Here is a 19,985-nt window from a genome sequence, read left to right as displayed (position 1 = left end):
CTTAGATTGGGACACTGCTGTAAAATGTGACGTGTAAATATGGTGTGCAGGAAGACAACGCAGTGGAAATGGGCAATACTGCTATTTATAAAGTTTTCCACACACCTCGGTTTTGCATTTGGCATATGTCCATTCCAGGCAAAAGAAATAACTATCATAATCTCTTTGTAACAGTTTTCTCCATCTTGTACTTTTTTGTGTCTTCAAAAATCTGCAAAGAAAAGAAACAAAAGAGCGTAAGACAATACAATATTCTCCTCTTCGTGGAGAGACTGTATACCACTACCTACGATGTGACTTTTCAATCAATCAATTCAATCAATTTTTATTTGGCATTCATTACAGCAAGATAATGAACACGAGGACAAGAACAAAAAGCTGCTATACAGCAGCTTGACAAAGGTCCTTGCCCCAATTCTCGACAGCCAAAAACAACCTACCATGCATTTAAACATCTCTAATTTCACATTTCTATTAAACATTTTCGGTTATCACATCTAGCAGAGTAGTTAACAAAAATAAAGACACACATCGAAATGAATACATGACAATTACAAAGTAATTACAAAAAACAAATTACAAAAAAAAAAAAAAAAAAAAAAACATGAAACAGTGCATAACGCAAGCGGAAATAATGTAGAATAATGGAATGCACAGGTTATTTCGCACAAATGAGATGTACAAAATTTGTATGCGCAATAAAGACCGTTATGCATCATGTATGTAAACATCTTAACAAACTGAGAAGCTTGTATAACAGGCAAATTTTTTGATAAAAATAACTTAACGTAACGCGCACTACTACTTTGAAGATAAGTGCTCAACCACATACCGTTTTATTGCACTTCTTGAAGATCTTTGTATGCAAATGCCATTTCTTTCAAATTCGTTGAGCAAGCGTGGCACAAGGTATGACAGACTGCTCATCCCATATTTCGTTCGCGAAAAAGGTATGAGCCATCTGTCTCTCTCCCTTATGTTATATGAGATAGCTTTAGGTATAGTCAGCTTGCATAATAACAAAAAACTATGGTTGTTGCATCGGAAGTATTTTTGGCATTTTAAAGCGAGGTTAACATTATAGAAATTTTCAAGGGGGCAGATCTTAAGGGTGGAAAATAGTTCTCCAGTATTGGCGTCATACTGAACATTTGCTATGTGACGAACTGCTCTTTTCTGAAGCACACTCAACCTATGTAAATTGACTTTTGTAGTGTCACCCCATACTAACTGACAATACGTTAAGTGAGGGGAAAATAGGGCGTTATAAATCATGCGTTTAACGCTCCGCGGTAAAGTATAGCGCAGTCTACAGAGCACCCCACAGGCTTTCGCTAAACGGGTGGCAATGTGATCAACATGATCATTCCAAATGAGATGATTGTTAAAAACAACTCCCAAGGTTTTGACGTTTGATGCAAGTTCTATGCGAGCAGATCCAAGCTCCAATCTGAAATCTTTAAAATCATGTCGTTGCGGCGGGGTGAAAAGGACCGCCTTAGTTTTTGCTGTATTCAGTTTTAATGAATTAACGAAGCTCCATTCGGCCAAGCATTTCAGTGCACTGTTAGAGATGACCGAGAGAGTACTTATGTCACTTGATCTCAAGAAAATGCTGGTGTCATCTGCATAAACTATGAAGTCAGCGTCATTAGAAATATTTGTTATATCATTGATATAAATGTTGAATAGTATGGGCCCCAGTATGCTACCTTACGGTACTCCTTGAGTTATTTTTTGTAGTGTAGATTGTTCTGACATGATGGCAAACGCATTGCCTTCTGTGCTTTAGATACGAAATTATTAACTCAAGAGGAGTGCCACGAAATCCGTAATGTTCTAGTTTTGTAAATAAAGTGCGGTGATTCAGGCGGTCAAACGCCTTAGAATAGTCAACAAAGATACCCAACATAAATTGTTTATTTCAAAACTGTTCAAGATTAACTCTTTTTGTGTTAGTAGGGCAAGTTCTGTTGACATTCCTTCACGGAAACCGTACTGTTGCGCTGTTATGATCGAGTGTTTATCGCAGAAAGCCGTTATTCTTTTGCAAATAATTTTTTCCAATCCTTTTGATATAACAGGGAGAACAGACACTGGCCGATAATTCGAGAATACATTTCTGTCACCAGATTTGAAAATGACGCTAACTTTCGCGCATTGCATTTCCTGAGGAAAGATTCCGGCACATATTGAAAGATTAAAAATGTGAGTAAGTGCAGGTGATAAGATGTCAGCCACAAACTTTATCGGTCTTATCTGTAACCCGTTTATGTCACGTGCTTTGCTATTTTTTAAGGACATAAAAGTTTGGAAGACTTCATCGGAAGTTGTGGGCGCAAAAAAAGCTGTGTATGCATTGCGCGGACCTAAAAATTCAGTCGCGGCAATATTAAAATCGCTTTTTTCCAGACTAGTAAAATAATCGTTAAACTGATCTGCAAGTTCTACGCCTTTTATGACCCTGTGATTATGTATTAGCTCAAGCTCAGCAATCTGGCGGTTGTTGCGGTTTAACAACTGGTTAATTTCGCGCCAAAGCAAGTCGCTCCGACTACTTATTTGACTGAAAAGGTTTTCAAAATAAACTTTTTTAGTATGTCTCAAGAACTTTGTTACCTGGTTGCGATATTTCTTGAATGCCGCAAACTCACATGGGTCCCTTGTTTTGACAAAATTATTATATAGTAAGTTCTTTTTGCGTATCATGACTGCGCACTCGTTATTAAGCCAAGGTTTGCGACCTTTCGCACATTTTTGTACGGTTCTAAACTTAAAACACTTCTCATAGACACCTTTCAAAATGTGTAGGAACGTGCTATATGCTCTATCAGGGTCATTACAGTGAAACACGGTTGTCCAATCTACGTTTCCAATTTCGTTACGGAACATGCTTAGCGTTTTATAGTTTATTTCCTGGACAAGAAAAGTCTTGGAGTGACGAGCACCCCCAGAAGATGCACTGAATGGACAGAACATATAGATTGGCAAATGATCACCCATGTCAGCTACGATAGTACCTGCTTTCGTGTCTTCGTTAGTGCAGTTTGTTATAAAAAGGTCAAGGAGGCTATCGGAAGTGCTGCTAAGGCGCGTAGGTGTTGTTATCACATTTCTACAATGAAATGACTGAAAATAAGTTGTAGATCACGCGCGCATTTGGTATTTTGCAAAAGGTTAACGTTGAAGTCACCACCTATCGCGAGGTACAGATCGTTTAGGCAGATGAAACTTAGCAGCCTTTCGAGGAAAAGAAGGCATGCGTCGATATTTCCGTTTGGCGGGCGGTATAAAACAACGAAAACATATTTTTTACATTGCACGCTTAAAACTTCATAGTCTGGCGCTATAAGGCAGAATTCTGGTAGCATCGTGCATGGCAGCTCATTCGATACCAGCTGCAGCACGCCTCCACCACGACGTGTAGGTCTGTTTAAGAAGAAAGTTTGATATCCGGGAACGCTAAGTACGTCGTCAGCATATTTGTACCAAGTTCTGATAACATTATTACATCGAAGTTAAAAGAAAATGCATCAAAAAACAAAGTCAACTCGTCGTATTTATTCCTCGCGGACTGCGCATTTAAGTGTAAAAATTTCAGATAGTCGCCATGGTTCGAAATATCCAGTTTATAAAGCATAATTTATCACAACAACGAAGTAAAATGCAGAAAGTGGCACTGACAAGTGTGCAATTAGCTAGTAGGCGTTTGGTCGACCATTTTTTCTAGGTCAATTTCACATGCAATCCGCACAATGCGTGATGTTTCCGTTTGCCGCGCGAAAACTTTGCCACCTTTGGCCCACGCAAAGCGCCAGTTCAGTTCCCTAGGCTATGAATGTTTAAATTACACTACTCAGGCTGTTAGTATGTAATGAGTGGCCACAGCAGAATACAGCACTGAGAGTCGAGTGATTTCAGCCATTATTCTTCTCACCGCACCTTTATATGAAAGAAGAAATCGGTTATAAAAAGACATTTGTCTGAGTACCTCAGTCTTTGCTTTGCTTGTATTATGAGCCTAAACAAGTCCGCTCTGAACCAGAGGTGTGCGCCGCCGCCGCCGCCGTCGCCGCCTGTTTTAAATGCGAATGCATTTCTTAGTCGGGCTATGTCAGGCGTCGGTGTCCGCGCGCCGGCAGGTGTTATCTCTTCGCTCTCACTCCCTCTACCATAGCAACAGCTCCGGGCGCGCGCGCTTACCCTCGCCCCTAGCAACAGGAGCAGGTGGTGCGGGCGGAGTAACGGAGAGTGAGTGGGGAGGAGGAGCGCGCTCTGAAGTGTGAGGGCGCTCGCATCGCGGGAGCTCGGCGGAGCTCCCGCGTGTGCGGAGAGAGCGTAGGAGTGGGTAGGTGCTGTGCTTCGCCGCTCCTTCTCTCGCCGTTCGCTCTCTCTCCTCCCTGCGCCCCACTCTCCCGTCCGCTGGAGTGAAGCGCGCACCTCACTCTCGACCGTTCGCTGGCTGGGCGCCTCTCAAGGCGATGGCAGAAGTCGGTGAAGGCGAATGTCTGACGGCGTCATTAATTTACGCCATTAAAATTACTACGCCGTGTACTCTCGGCGCAAGAAATGCATTCGCATTTCTTCACGATTTCCTTCGGGAAGGTGGGGGCATTTTTTTGGTCACGCCGCTCGCGCCGCCGCCGAAGTCCCAAGAGAGATCACGCCGCCGTTAGTATTTTCTTTTATTTAGAATGGGAAATCTGAAAATAAAATACAGCACTTCGCCGGAGGAGCTCTTCTCGATGTGTCCATGTAAAGAACTGTCCATTTCAGCGGCCGCTGAATAGCGGCAGCTCGGCGAGAAGCGCGCCTCCTGTTTCAGGTTCTTGCTGTGCAGCCCCATCATGACATCACAAAGCTTTCAAACACTCTCGACACAAATGATGGGGACGGAATGCGCGTGAATGCAACGAACGCAGTCCTCAGAGATTCGATTTTCGGTGCACATGTCTATTGATCGTGTTAGCCATCGATTTAGGTTTAATGCGCCCGCTCCTCTAACGCAGCTGTAAGGTCGGTACGCGTTCCCTGCATCGTTCTCAAACATCTGGGACACATTCATATGCAAATTCAGACTTGAAAAGTTCCGGTTGCTGTGCATTTTGTCCACTCTCTTCTGACGTTAGGAATGTGCTGGAGGGTTCGGTGCGGGGACGTGGTCAAGAGCGAGGTGACATCACGGCTCACCGCTTTTTCGAATCACTGAATGCGCTCTACCGAAATGGACTGTGGACATCTCTTTTGGATGAACGCATCGAGAATACCTCCCCAGAAGTTGTAGTATTTTTTTCTTCTGCAGAAATATCACGAGTAATGTCTGACCTTAACGCTGCCGCGTCCGCCAGCCTTAAAGGGCGACGACCCAACTCCCTGGATAACATATTCTTGGAGTCTCGGACCTAGTACACTGTGTATAAATAAATAAAATAATAATAATATCTGGGGTTTAACGTCCCAAAACCACGATATGATTATGAGAGACGCCGTAGTGGAGGGCTCCGGAAATTTTGACCACCTGGGGTTCTTTAACGTGCACCTAAATCTAGGTACACGGGCCTCAGACATTTTCGCCTCCATCGAAAATGCAGCCGCCGCGGCCGGGATAAATAAATAAAATAGATAAGTAGTATATATATATATATATATATATATATATATATATATATATATATATATATATATATATATATATATATTGTCACGTGATTTATTCACGTACAAACTGCTAGAACGCCGAGGGACGTCAAGGGCAAAGATCCAGGCAAGCGCAACCTCGGGGCGCGTGGCTGTCGCTCGCACTGTGTCTTGCTTTCTTGGCTCTTCGTCGTCGTCACGTACTGTTCACTACATTGGCCCCTAGTGAATAGCGGAGCCATCCTGGCGACCTAAGGCGTTGTCAGTATAGCGGGGTCTTAATAAGGCTTCAGGCGGCTGGCATGGACAATTTCCCGACCACGACGACGTAAATCGTGGGATGCTGTCAGAGGCTCAACCTCATAATTGACAGGAGACGTGCGAGAAAGAATGCGGTAGGGCCCCTGATATCGTGCACGCAATTTCGAGGACAGGCCAGGAGTGCTCGATGGGAACCAGAGCCAAACGAGGTCACCAGTCGTGAAAGTAGAGAGAGGACGGTCGGTGTCATGCCGTAGCTTCTGGTGGCCTTGGTCCTGGGTGGTCAGCGAACGGGCTAATTGTCTGCAATCTTCGGCGTATCTGGCAACGTCAGAAATCGCAGTATATTCAGACGAGTACGGCGTATAGGGAAGCATAGTGTCCGGCGTGCAGGACGGTTCGCTTCCGTATAAAAGATAGAAAGGTGAGAAACTGGTGGTCGCGTGCGTTGCGGTGTTGTACGCGTACCGCAGGACGGTGTCCCAGTTGGTCTGGTCTGATGCCGTGTACATTGTCAACATATCACCGAGTGTGCGATTAAATCGTTCCGTGAGGCCATTCGTCTGCGGATGATATGCGGTGGTCATTCGATGAACGATGTTGCATTGGACGAACAAGGCCTGAATAGCGTCAGACAGGAAAACACGCCCTCTGTCGCTCAAAAGTTCACGGGGAGCACCGTGGCGAAGGACAAAGTTGCGTAAGATAAAAAACGCAACCTCTCTTGCGGTAGCCGTTGGAAGTGCTGCAGTCTCTGCGTAACGGGTGAGGTGGTCCACGCCAACAATGATCCACCGATTCCCAGAGGACGTCGGGGGAAGCGGGCCATATAAGTCGATGCCGACGCGGTCGAATGGACGTCCTGGACAAGGTAGAGGCTGAAGTGGACCGGCTGGGCGTTGAGGTGGAGCTTTACGCTGCTGACAAGCAGTACAAGCACATACGTACTTACGCACAAACGTGTACATGCCGCGCCAGTAGTATTGCTGACGCAAGCGGTTGTACGTCTTCAGAGCGCCAGCGCGAGCGCTTTGCAGGTCGTTGTGAAAAGCAGTGCAGAATTCTGTGCGCATGTGGCGCGGGATCACTAGCAACCACCTCCGACCGTCAGGTGCGTAATTACGCCGATAGAGGAGGCCGTCGCGGAGTGCGAAATGCGTGGCTTGACGACGGAGAGTTCTTGACGCTGGATGAGCTAATGAACCAGTCACAAAGTCGACGAGTTCAGAGATCCACGCATCCTTGCGTTGCTCTGACGGCATGTCTGCGAAGTCAAGGGGCGTCAAGACAGCTGACGCGCGACTTCTTCACGGATGAAGTCTTTGATCGTGGGTTGGAGAGTCGGCTGAGCGGCCGGAGGGACAGCTAGCTGCAAGCTGGAGAGCGTGTCGGTGGTCGGGAGGGCCTGACGGGCGATCGCGCGCTGCCTGCGCAATTCGTCGAAACTCTGACAGAGTAAAACTAGCGCAGCGACTGTGGTGGGATTCCGCGCGAGCAGCAGCTGAAAGGCGCCGTCCTCGATGCCCTTCAAGATGTGGTTGATTTTGGCCTCTTCAGGAACAGCGGGGTCGACGCGGGTGCACAGATGGAGGACATCCTCGATGTAACCCGTGTAGGTTTCACGCGGTTGTTGTGCACGCTGACGCAAGCGCTGCTCGGCGAGAAGTTTGCGAGCCGCAGGCCGTCCAAAGACGTCCTTGATAGCAGCCTTGCAAGCTGACCAAGATGGAAGCTCGGCCTCGTGGTTGTGATACCACAGTTGGGCGATGTCCGCAAGGTAGAATTGCACATACCCAAGCTTCATTGGATCGTCCCATTTGTTGCTGGCGCCGACTTTGTCATACCGCGACAGCCACTCGTCCACGTCCGAGTCACCGGAGCCCGAGAAGATGGGGGGATCCCGCTGAGGATACACGGCGCCACAAGTGACGTGTACAGCCGAAGGGCCAGGCTGGGAAGGAGTCTCGGTGGCCATATGTTGGTATCACGAAGGGGGAGAAGCTTATGGGAGCGAAGATCCAGGATCGTACGGGAAACCCACGTACCTCCACCAAATGTCACGTGATTTATTCACGTACAAACTGCTAGAACGCCGAGGGACGTCAAGGGCCAAGATCCAGGCAAGCGCAAGCTCGGGGCGCGTGGCTGTCGCTCGCACTGTGTCTTGCTTTCTTGGCTCTTCGTCGTCGTCACGCACTGTTCACTACAATATATATATATATATATATATATATATATATATATATATATATATATATATATATATATATATATATATATATATATCTCGGTGCGTTAGTACACTTTTTCCTTTCATTCGTACTCGAGTAAATCGATAAATAAATACAGAAGTAAAGAGAATGGCAAACTTAGAATACAGCTAAACTAGTTCGTAGGTATTCATGCTAAGAAGACATGACGTGGAAACACGGACGTAAGAGAAAAGTCGAGAGAGTGAACAGCTATCACTCACGTAGACCACTACTCGCACTTTATTGATAGGTATGGCCTGTTACGTGGGAATGCGCAGATACATATATTTGTCTACCTTCGGTTCCGCCGCTGTGTGATTTTTCAGTTGTTAGCGGCGTTTCTGGTGTCTTCACTACTCTCCTGTGTCCGTGTTTGCACGCCCTCTTTTTATTAAGGGCCTCTAACAGCCTCTGAAAATACAACAAAAAACAAAACCAACGAGCGCGTTATTCTCTCTTGGCGTTTCTTGTCTTTTGGTGCACTTCATGATTCACGTGACATCATCAGGGTACATGCTCTCGACTGGTCCATATACGAGAAATAACAGTTGTGAATTGTCTCCCATACTGCTTTGCTATGTAGCCGCCCACCCGTTCTTGCTTCTCTCGCACGACAATCGTGCGCGATTTCGCTCCATTTTGTGCGTTTGCGACCGCGCATGCCGCGATAACAGACTGCAGCCGACTAGCGCGAAATCATAATGGGTTCAACGCTTAGTGCTGACATTGTACGCATGCTTTATGAAGAAATAAGTGGCGAGGAGATGTCCCCTTTAAGAGGGGTATTGAAGGCGAGAACGAAAGCAATGGAAAAGGCGCCGCATGATATGATTCTTCCAACGGACGCACTCTTCACAGCGGAGACGATGCAGCTTTCCAGCAGGAAGGAGCAGGAAGGTGAGCCCGCTTCGACGGTTTTTTGTATATTTTTTATTGCTTTAGCAATTGTATGGACACTCAGGACATGTTTTCACCATCGCCGTCATGTTCCGTATAAACTCTAAATCGATAACGTCGCTCCGCGCATTGTATGTTCTACCCGCGAGTAAAAGCTCGCGAGAATTGGCAAGGAACATGGATAAAGCAGAGATGAAACAAGCTGGCCATCTCCGTCACACGGAATAACATCAATCCGCGTGCGAGGCCTGCCGTCGATTGCTCCTCAAGCAGAAGGAAACGCCCCGCCCGTCATTTGCTGGGCGAAGGAGCAGGAAGGGATGTCTGGGGAGAGGGACTGCGTAACTCGAGCTGGATCTGTAAACTCTGATTATAAGGGCGCCGTCGAGAGCGCTATTTCGGCAGACATCCCCCAGCGAACGGCTCGTATACCTTCTACGCGTTGTGAGGGCTTTGATCTCACTGCTTCGCGCTCGGACCACTGATACGACAAACTGACCGAAAACCGACCGAAAACCGTATTGCCATACACCGGCGTTTTGTAGAGTTAAGTGAAATCGGAGCAAAAAGAGTTAGCTGAGCACTAGCCCTCGTTCATGTAACATTACGGCGTGCACGGTTTCTATGTTCTTTTAAGCCAACATTTCCCTGTCTTTAACTGGATGTGTCTTTATAGCAACATTGACCAGCAAGATAGCTTTAGGCTAGGTTGTATTTGCAACATCGTGCATCGATACAGAACTCTTGGAAAATGCAAAAGTGGCATCTCCAGCAGAAGTTACTCGGGCATAGAGCGAACCATGCTGCCCAAAAAATGTGTTTAGATTGTTGGCTTTATTTTTGTGCACTTATAAAGCTAGACTTTAGCCAGAAAGTTTAACATGTGAAGCTCACTTGCTGTGGAAGTAGGATGGACAACTGCTATGGTCGGTTGTATTCAATACTTCTACCTCAAGAAAATGCAGTCAGGAATTGTGCTACTCACCTAAACATTCCATTCAAAATCCGTGATTTCTTGTCAAACTGAAGACTTTCGGGTTCTCTTTCCTTGCGTTTTTTTTCTTAGAATTGCTTCCACGGTCTGGGTTAATACCAAAAAGTGCCCACCAAAAGCAGGGAAAAACAATGCTAACTCTTGCAGTAATGAAGCTGCTCATGAACGTGTACCCAGATTTGGAGTAATTTCCAGAATACATCCAACAAGTTATGCAGGTTATTATAGCTGAAATTTCGTGTCTCAAGGCTGTCCATAAATGTCGTTTATACAGATATTGCTCCTTCTTAGAAATCAGCCAATCTAGCATAAACGTTAACCACTAATCTGCAGCAAAGTTTCACTGCACTAGTACTGATTTTATGCTGCAGCAGTGGCTTAGTGATTTAAGCATCTGCCTCACATGCCAATGGTGCAAGGTTCGATCCCCAGTGCGGCTAGGCGGCCGCCAGTGATGCAACGGGTACAAGTTTCCCTTAGCCTGATGCTCGGCATATCTGAGGTATATCTGGGAACGGTTGGAATATAGGTCTTATATGTGACCTTGTGTGACAAACATATCATGAGCCATGTTCCTCTTTTGCCAAAGTTGCCCTTGCACCAAAAAAACTCTTCGTCATCCGCGGCAGCATGCTCTTGCCACGTTGCTGACTAGTTGCACGCACGCTCACTTCTACCATCTGCCAACTTGAATTTGAGGATGCAAAGGCCTTAAGCAGAAGTGCTACAGGATGGTGGGACGTCACATTGGGACGTTAAACCCCAGACACCGCGCAATAAAGGCATAATCATTATTATGTAAAAAAGACGTCTCTTTACTGCAACAGCCTATGAGATAGCATTCAGGGCATGTAGTATATATTTATACACTAATACACCCCTGGATATGTGGATTATGGGACTATTGTAAAGACCTTATTTTTGTTTCAGCCCACGCTGACAATGAGCATAGAGCATGAACGTGAAAGTACCGAAGTTGGGTGCGTTATATGGAACAGTGATTATAACTGGAAGCTTCAAAAAAGGCACTCAGGGCAAAAAGATGGCATTCAATGGCAAATTAATGCGCCCTGATATTGTTTTTTTACTAAAAATGGAGTTTTTGTAAGCTAGAAAAGACAAACGTGTAGTGGAACCGTCACCATTACCGGCCATCTCACAGGTGCACTGCAACAATTTTGGGTGTGGATCACAGACAGTGGCCGGGCTTTTAGCGCCACTTACTTGAAAACTAAAGTCACGGGAACCTACCCTTCATAGAAGTAATGAGTATGAATCAAATCGGAGAGTTTGAATCAAATAAGAGGAAAACTTTCTTGAACAATTCTCCCAGTAAACACGTGTTTTGCTTTCAGGCAAACGTCCTCATGGTCAGAAAGAGACACAGGTGATTTTCGCTGACAATAACCACGTGTCCTTAGAGCTGTTTTAAAGTGCCAGGAATATAGGCACAGCAGGCTACTATTGGGAGGTGTTTTCAAGACAAAACCTGTAGGATGCTTGCACAGCAAGGACAAGACACCATCCTTGCAGATCTCTTGACACCAACATAAAAGAAAGAATGCTTATGTTAGCAGCTTTTTTTTGTACAAAAAGGAAAAGAAAATGCTTTCAAGAATGATTTAAATACACACCTTTGAACAAATTCCAGAGTAGACATGTGCGCCGGACCCAAAATCACCGGCGGCGGCGCGTTAACGGCGCGGGGCTCATCGGACCGGCAGCGGCGCGGTGCGGGGAGGGGGGGGGGGGAGAGGGGAGGGCGAAGCAGTGTATGCGATAAGTACACGCCGTAATGTTACAAGAACGAGGGCTAGCTGCTAACTCTTTTTTGCTCCGATCTCACTTAACTCTACAAAACGCTGGTGTATGGCAATACGACCGCTCCCACGAGAGAAGCGCTTTTCGTTCACTCTGTCGTATCAGTGGTCCGAGCGCGAAGCAGTGAGATCACAGCGCTCACAGCGCGTAGAAGGTATACGAGCCGTTCGCTAAGGGATGTCTGCCGAAATAGCGCGCGAGCCAGCGCTCTCGGCCTCGCCCTTATATTCAAATTTCACAGTTGCTGCTCGAGTTAGGCAGTCCCTCTCCCCAGACATCCCTTCCTGCTCCTTCGCCCAGCAAATGACGGGCGGGGCGTTTCCTTCTGCTTGAGGAGCAATTGACGGCAGGCCTCGCACGCGGGTTGATGTTATTCCGTGTGACGGAGATGGCCAGCTTGTTTCATCTCTGCTTTATCCATGTTCCTTGCCAATTCTCGCGAGCTTTTACTCGCGGGTAGAACATACAATGCGCGGAGCGACGTTATCGATTTAGAGTTTATACGGAACATGACGGCGATGGTGAAAACATGTCCTGAGTTTTCATACAATTGCTAACGCAATAAAAACATACAAAAATCCGTCGAAGCGGGCTCGCCTTTTTCCTGGAAACCTGCATCGTCTCCGCTGTGAAGAGTGCGTCCGTGGGAAGAATCATATCATGCGGCGCCTTTTCCATTGGTTTCCTTCTCGCCTTCAATACCCTTCTTATAGGCAACATCTCTTCGCCACTTATTTCGTCATAAAGCTCGCGTACAATGTCAGCACTAATCGTTGAACCTATCATGATTTCGCGCTTGTCGGCTACAGTCTGTTATTTCCGCATGCGCAGTCGGAAACGCACAAAATGGAGCGAAATCGGTTAATCGCGCACTACAGTCGTGCGAGAGAAGCAAGAGCGGGTGGGCGGCTGCATAGCAAAGGAGTATGGGAGACAATTCACAACCGTTATTTCTCGTATATGGACCAGTCGAGAGTGTGTACCCTATGATGTCACGTGAATCACTGTTCTGGCATCAGGAAGTGCACCAAAAGACAAGAAACGCCAAGAGAGAATAACGCGCTCGTTGTTTTTGTTTTTTGTTGTATTTTCAGAGGCTCTTAGGGGCCCTTTATAAAAACAGGGTGTGCAGACACGGACACAGGAGAGTAGTCAAGACACCAGAAACGCCACTAACAACTGAAAAATCACACAGCGGTGGAACCGAAGGTAGACACAAATATTTATCTACGCATTCCCACGTAAGAGGCCATACCTATCAATCAAGTGCGAGTAGTGGTCTACGTGAGAGATAGCTGTTCACTCTCTCGACGTTTCTCTGATGTCCGTGTTTCCACGTCATGTCTTCTTAACATGAATACCTACCCACTAGCTCAGGTATATTCTAAGTTTGCCATTCTATTTAGTTCTGTATTTATTCATCGATTTACTCGAGTAAGAATGAAAGGAAAATGTGTACTAACGCACCGAGATTTATATTTTACTTATCTATTTTATTTATTTATGCACAGTGTACTAGGTCCAAGACTCCAAGAATATGCTATCCAGCGAGTTGGGTCGTCGCCCTTTAAGGCTGGAGGACGTGGCAGCGTTAAGGTCAGGCAATACTCGTGATATTTCTGGAGTAGAAAAAGATACAACTTCTGCGGAGCTATTCTCGATGCGTTCATCCAAAGGAGATGTCCACAGTCCATTTCGGCAGAGTGCAATCCAATGATTCGAAAAAGCGGTGCGCCGTGATGTCACCTCGCTCTTGACCCCGCCGCCGCACCGAACCCGCCAGCACATTCCTAGTATAAGAAGAGAGTGGACAAAATGCACAGAAACAGGAATTTTTCAAGTCTGAATTTGCATATGAATGTGTCTCAGATGTTTGAGAACGATGCAGGGAATGCATACCGACCTTACAGCTGCGTTAGACACGCGGCCGCATTAAACCTAAATCGATGGCTAACACGATCAACTAGACATGTACACCGAAAATCGGATCTCTGAGGGCTGTGTTAGTTGCATTGAAGCGCATTCCATCCCTATCATTTGTGTCGACAGTGTTTGAAAGCTTCGTCATGTCATGATGGCGCTGCAGAACGAGAACCGGAAACACGGGTCGTGCGTCTCGCCGAGCTCCCGCTATTCAGCGGCCGCTGAAATGGACAGTTCATTACATGGACACATCGAGAAGAGCTCCTCCGGCGAAGTGCTGTATTTTATTTCCAGATTCCCCATTCCAATTAAAAGAAAAGACTAACGGCGGCGCGCCGCAATTATCGCGCGGTGGCGGCGGCGGCGGCGTGATCTCTCTCGGGACTTCGGCGGCGGCGCTAGCGGCGTGACCATAAACAGGCGGCGGCGGCGGCGCACACCTCTATTCCAGAGTAGACCAAAATCTTCCAGCATAAGAGGTATGAAAGAAAAAATAACTGGTGAATAGCATCGATAATACTGTAGTGAAGTTCTCGAGCCGCTCCCAACACGTGGCGATCAACAAGAAGGTGCTCCTCTGGGTTCCACAAGTCACCACCTAGGGTTAAGAGCATAAAATATAATAATAGCTGGGTTTTCACGTCCCAAAATTATATGATTATGAGAGACGCCGTAGTGGAGGGCTCCGGAAATTTCGACCATCTGGTGTGCTTTAACCTGCGCCTAAATCTAAGTACAAGGGCCTCTACCATTTCGCCTCCATCGAAATGCGACCGCCGCGGCCGGGATCGAACCCGCGACCTTCGGGACGGCAGCCGAGCACCGTAACCGCTATACCACCACGGCGGACTAGGGTTAATAGCACTGAATATGAAATGGCATTCTTAACAGTTCAAGCAGTTCCATTTTTCATTTCAGCATGTATTGTGCAACTAAATGCCAGAAAAAATGAAACTAGTGCTAATAAATTCTGCATACTGACACAGCTCCTGTGCGATATGCTGATGCAACTGCAACAAAATTATGCTAAGTGGCCTCAACTATGATCAATTTTTATTTCAAAAATTTTCGTCACATTTTGGAGCTTTGAAGAAACGCAAAGTATATTTCTCCGCTTAATGTGGTAACAGAGGAGGTGCACATTTTGCAACTATACAACCATCCAGTGATGAAATACAAATGTATTTTGATAATCTAGGTTATGTACAAAAACAATAAATTATTCAAGTCACAGCCTACAGTTGCAACCATCTAACTTGCTCTGCATGACTTCAACAAACATCTCATCCAATCGACACGCATCCAACAGTTAGGCATGTCGGCATGCACTTCGGAAAAGTCACCCTGCGAGCTGTAACACTAAAAAGCGTACATGCAACCTGCAATACATGTAAAAAAACGCCGCTAATGACGCAGTTAACAGAATATGTACTAAGCGAAAGATACCTTTTGACCTCTCTTTCTCTGCAGCCTCGGAAAGTCAACGCAAACCAAGACAGTTCAGAACTCGAAACCATAGCGGTGCAAAAGCGCGCACACGTGTAAACTCAATCCTCCTCAAAACTCAGAACTCAAACATTACTATACAGCATTAAGCAACAAATATTACAGCACTTCAACGAAGAAAAAAATATGCTTCCGCAAATAGCACCGTTTCAGGTTGCTTTTCGTAATGGAAACAGCGCGAACTCGAAACTGCAGCCTACTAAACGTGCGCGGGAACTTCAAAACATCTTACACCGCTGGCCCGCAACACGCCGTTCAAAATAACTGCATACATGTTGAACGTAGCGAATATTGACGGCGTGCTGTGTGTGGCTGGTACGAGTGGTACCGCTTCTGGACAAACACCACCTTATAACTGCAACTATCGAAGGTTCATATTCGTGCTGTCCTGCATTGGCGCATACAACGAAAAAAGCCGGCAGATCCCACGCATTGTGGGAATCGATGTAATGCGAAGCAGCCAGCAAAGAGCTGCATACATCGTCTTGTATGTCATTGAGGAAAATGCGTGTCATGATTTTCATGTTAACTCGTGTTTTTATGTTCGTCACACAGTCACGTCGCGCAAAACCAATTCCCGGGTAGATCAAGCTAGCGAAACGGCCGCCAGCGCACCATGAGCGTGGCACGTAAGTCATGCTGTGCATGACATGCGTGTCATGATTTTCATGTTATGACTTGTCATTTATGTTCGTCATACAGTCATGTTACGCCATACCAATTTTGGTGCACATTCGATGAACCAAGCGACCAGGAGAGCACAAAGTCGTAGGCGGCTAGATAGATAGGTAGATAGATAGATAGATAGATACGCTCAAAGTCGCAGAAGTTCGCTAAGAAATGCTTCGCATTTAATAATCACGCACTAAGTCGGCGTCAAGCGGAATTCAGGAGCGTCCTCTCGAGGAGGGTTAGTAGACGACCAAATGGCAGCACTACGCAGTCGCTCCATTGTTCGGCTGTGCTAGCCTCAGTGTTAACGCGTTGGCAAGAAAGGAACGCTACGACTTTGCATGTTTCCTGCATCAGTGAACAAACCGAGTTCTCTGTGACACAAGAAATCTGATTCGTTCTAGCGAGAAGCGAAGTTTTCGTGAAAATACTTTGCAACTCGCGCGTTCAGTGATAGCCCACAGTGTACACATATCAGTTTCGCGAGGTTTTCTGTAGCCACGTAAGTTAGTTACATGTTATGGGCTTACATTTTCAGTTGAAACTCACCCTGTTTTACTTCCATATAGTATTCGTCAGTTTTTTGAACGAAGAAAAAGCGCTAGAACAAGGACGAAGACGAGAGTAGACAAACACGGCGCTGAACAAGGACGTCTTCGTCCTTGTTCTAGCGCTCTTTCTTCGTTCAAAAAGCAGTATGTACCAACCAGCCCATTTCAAGACGTTAACACATTCGTCAGTGTTTTTGTAGTGCATGAACCCATTACATTGTACGCGGGAGGTCGGACGGGCTCGCGATGTGCTCTTCTACAACTGAGCAATCTCAAGTTGGCGATACATTAAAATGGGGCATCTATCCTTTGTCAGGAAAGCGCTGTTATGAATCGTGCGAGCCACGCTTCAGTCATTCGAGTACGCGTCCGCTACACGCCTTTCGTCGAGCGAACGCTCTCAACGCCGTCGTTCACCAGTGTGTTGGTTTCATAGCCAGCGCTGCGCCGCTTGTTTTTGTACGTTTGTTGATAGGTGGCAGCACAGTGCAAGCGATTTGCTTGTTGACCGGTTAAAGATCAAAATGTTCTCCGCGCCCAGACGCCTCTCTAATTGTAAACATGGTGACGCGGAGTGGTCAAAGCAGTCGCTTGGCGGAGGATATTCTTCAGATTGCTTTCAGCAGTGATGTTGAAAGAAACCATCTTGAAGGCGAGGATTTTTCACTGGACGTAGAAGGCTGTACAAGCACCGAGAGTGACAGCGACGATTAACGATCAGCTGCTAACTCACGAGGAGCGAGTTGAACTTCACGTCCCCTCATGCGTTAATGTTTTTTCACGCTCGTAAGTCACTTTGATTGTATTTTATGTATAATATCCTTGAGCGAGATCAAAATAATAGCGTAGTTCTTCTTGTGTATTGCATGTAGAGCAATTATTGTGGATATTATGGAGCGCCGGATGCCGCCAACATGCTCGAACTCGACCAGCGAAGTGAAATGGTTAGAGCGATGAAACGTGCAGTCAAGGCCACAATCCACGCCTCTCGGCTTAACTTCTCCTATACTTCACCGTTATCTTCAAAACGGCATTGTTGTTCGATGAATTTTTTGCAACATACGCGTGCATTCTTTTCGATATTCATATGTTTCGATCGTGCTGATCGAACCTGCAACATCCGAGTGAAGTGAATTGCACACGACTAGAATCTGAGCGTGGCTGTGACACAAGCGCTACTGAATGGGATGTTGAACGCTTGCGTTGCTTTGAAGAAGTAACTCCGCCTTCCTGATTGCGCAAGTAATGACGACGGCGTAATATATGTTTTCTAACCATCACCAGGTTAATCATGCGGTCCCGTGCAGCAGCGAGGGCGATGTATACTCGCTAGCGGCCTACTACTGCGGCAGATCCGTCAGGCAGGCTCGGTACGTACTACCTCGGAGTGCCGTTCAGTTCACACGTCAATTCTAGTTCATGCAATTTTATGTAGCACGCACAGGATTTCGCAAAGCATTGTTGATGCACGGTAACGGCGCTGAAATATACGCTTTCACACCGCAGCAAATAATTGGTGGCGAGCATTTAGCACTTTCCATGTGTTTGGGAAAGTATTTCGGTCTCATATCCATTTCATTGCAGCTCATGAATTCATCCGGTTAAAGTGGCACGGGCCGTACGTCCGCACGTCCTATCTGCTCCTATGCTAACAAACGGGTTGACCCTCCTCCTGGCATCATCTTGATCCGCACGGCGCGCCACCTATAGTTCGTGGGCATTGCGAATACAGCACTGCATGCGGTGCAAACACAAAGCAAGACGTCTGTTCAAGAAAGTCATGCGAGCAAGTGCACAAAATACAGCCAGTGAAACTAAATGGCTTCCTGACACTTCCAGAGCACACACATCATTCGCATGCGTCACTGCGCGATTAAGTTTTGAGAAAAGAATGCGACGTACCTGCAGCGGGTGTAAAAAACGTGGCCCAACGGTTTCCAAATCAGCACCGATTGCAGAGCCTTAAAAAATTGACCGCATATCTGCGTGCTTCGCTGCAAATGTCGTCTAAAGACGATAGAAGAGGCGCTGTGTGAAATATGGACGCCATCTGGCAATACGTCGAGAAACATGAGTGCTGTGTTGCGGGCTGGTAGTCCCGGCGCAGCGGCAGGCGAAGACCGGCGGTGACCAACGCGACCGGTGGGGACGCCGGCCAGCCCGAACACGCTGTTTGGCGCGATGCGCCGAAGGAGAAGAAACGTCCGCACTCAATGAGTACTCTCCACAAACTCTCTTATTTACACGTCGCCTGGGTAAAACAGGATTGCCAGAGCGGCGCCCCCTTTTGCCCCGCCACGGTGGTCTAGTGGTTACGGCGCTCGGCTGCTGACCCGAAGGTCGCGGGATCGAATCCCGGCCGCGGCGGCTGCATTTTTGATGGAGGCGAAAATGTCTGAGGCCCGTGTGCTTAGATTTAGGTGCACGTTAAAGAACCCCAGGTGGTCGAAATTTCCGGATCCCTCCACTACGGCGTCTCTCATAATCATATCATGGTTTTGGGACGTTAAACCCCAGATATTATTATTATATTATTATTATTAGAGCGGCGCCCCCTGTCATTCGTACAATGCAATACTGAACCGAAACTGAAACACAACATGAGCTTGTGCAGAGGGCACGGAGGAAGACAAGTTCCAGCGCAGTCGCATTTTCAGCGCAGCTTAAGAAACTAGGGTCTTATTAATAGAACACACCACCTAATACTTACCTAATGATGTTGCGCCTCAGATATGCGTAATATTTACTTTTTGATCGACAACGTTCACAAGTATGAACAGCCGTACCAGTTCAAGATGGGTGGGCGGTAAGCAAGTGGTTCAACTTTGGCCGGGTGGCTGAATCGGGTGACGTGCCGACAAACAGAAAGACAGACAGTAAGACAGACCAAAATTTCTACGTTTAAAAAGACTATCGTCTTTAAAAATGGCGAGACTGGTGACGCATCGGGCACCGAGTCGACTGTTCCTTGCTGTATCTGCGCCGCTCTGTGCATGCCCGGTTTCTCGCGCGTACCGTAACACAAGGTGCGCCGGCGCGCCAAGCATTCGTCGCAGCGTTCACGCGCGTGCATGAGCGGCGGGAAACGAAAGTCTAGCGCATGACGCCGCTCGTCCTCTTTACTCTTTCCTTTCTTCTCTCCTAAAAGCCAATGCGCATGCGCGCGGCATGGTATACGATGAAAATATCGTAAACACATAGTGTAGGGTTGCGCGAAAGAACAAGGACGAAGGGAAGTGGACAGGACGGGCGCAAAACTTCAACTGAATAAACGGAAGGCCAAGGCCGTTAAAAAGTTTGAATCAACATCTGCCTGACACGTGCCTAAAAAACCGAGCAAATATAAGAACCAAGAAAAGCGGAAAACTAAGAGCAACAAAAATTTTTGAAACCTTATGTGTTCACCTGTGCACCAACTAGCCCAAATGAGAGCTTTACTGCATAGAATATCGTAGTTTACGTTTACGATGG

Source organism: Rhipicephalus sanguineus, chromosome 8, assembly GCF_013339695.2.
Source record: "Rhipicephalus sanguineus isolate Rsan-2018 chromosome 8, BIME_Rsan_1.4, whole genome shotgun sequence".
NCBI classification, from domain to species: domain Eukaryota; kingdom Metazoa; phylum Arthropoda; class Arachnida; order Ixodida; family Ixodidae; genus Rhipicephalus; species Rhipicephalus sanguineus.
Note: the sequence above shows the minus strand (reverse complement) of the source record.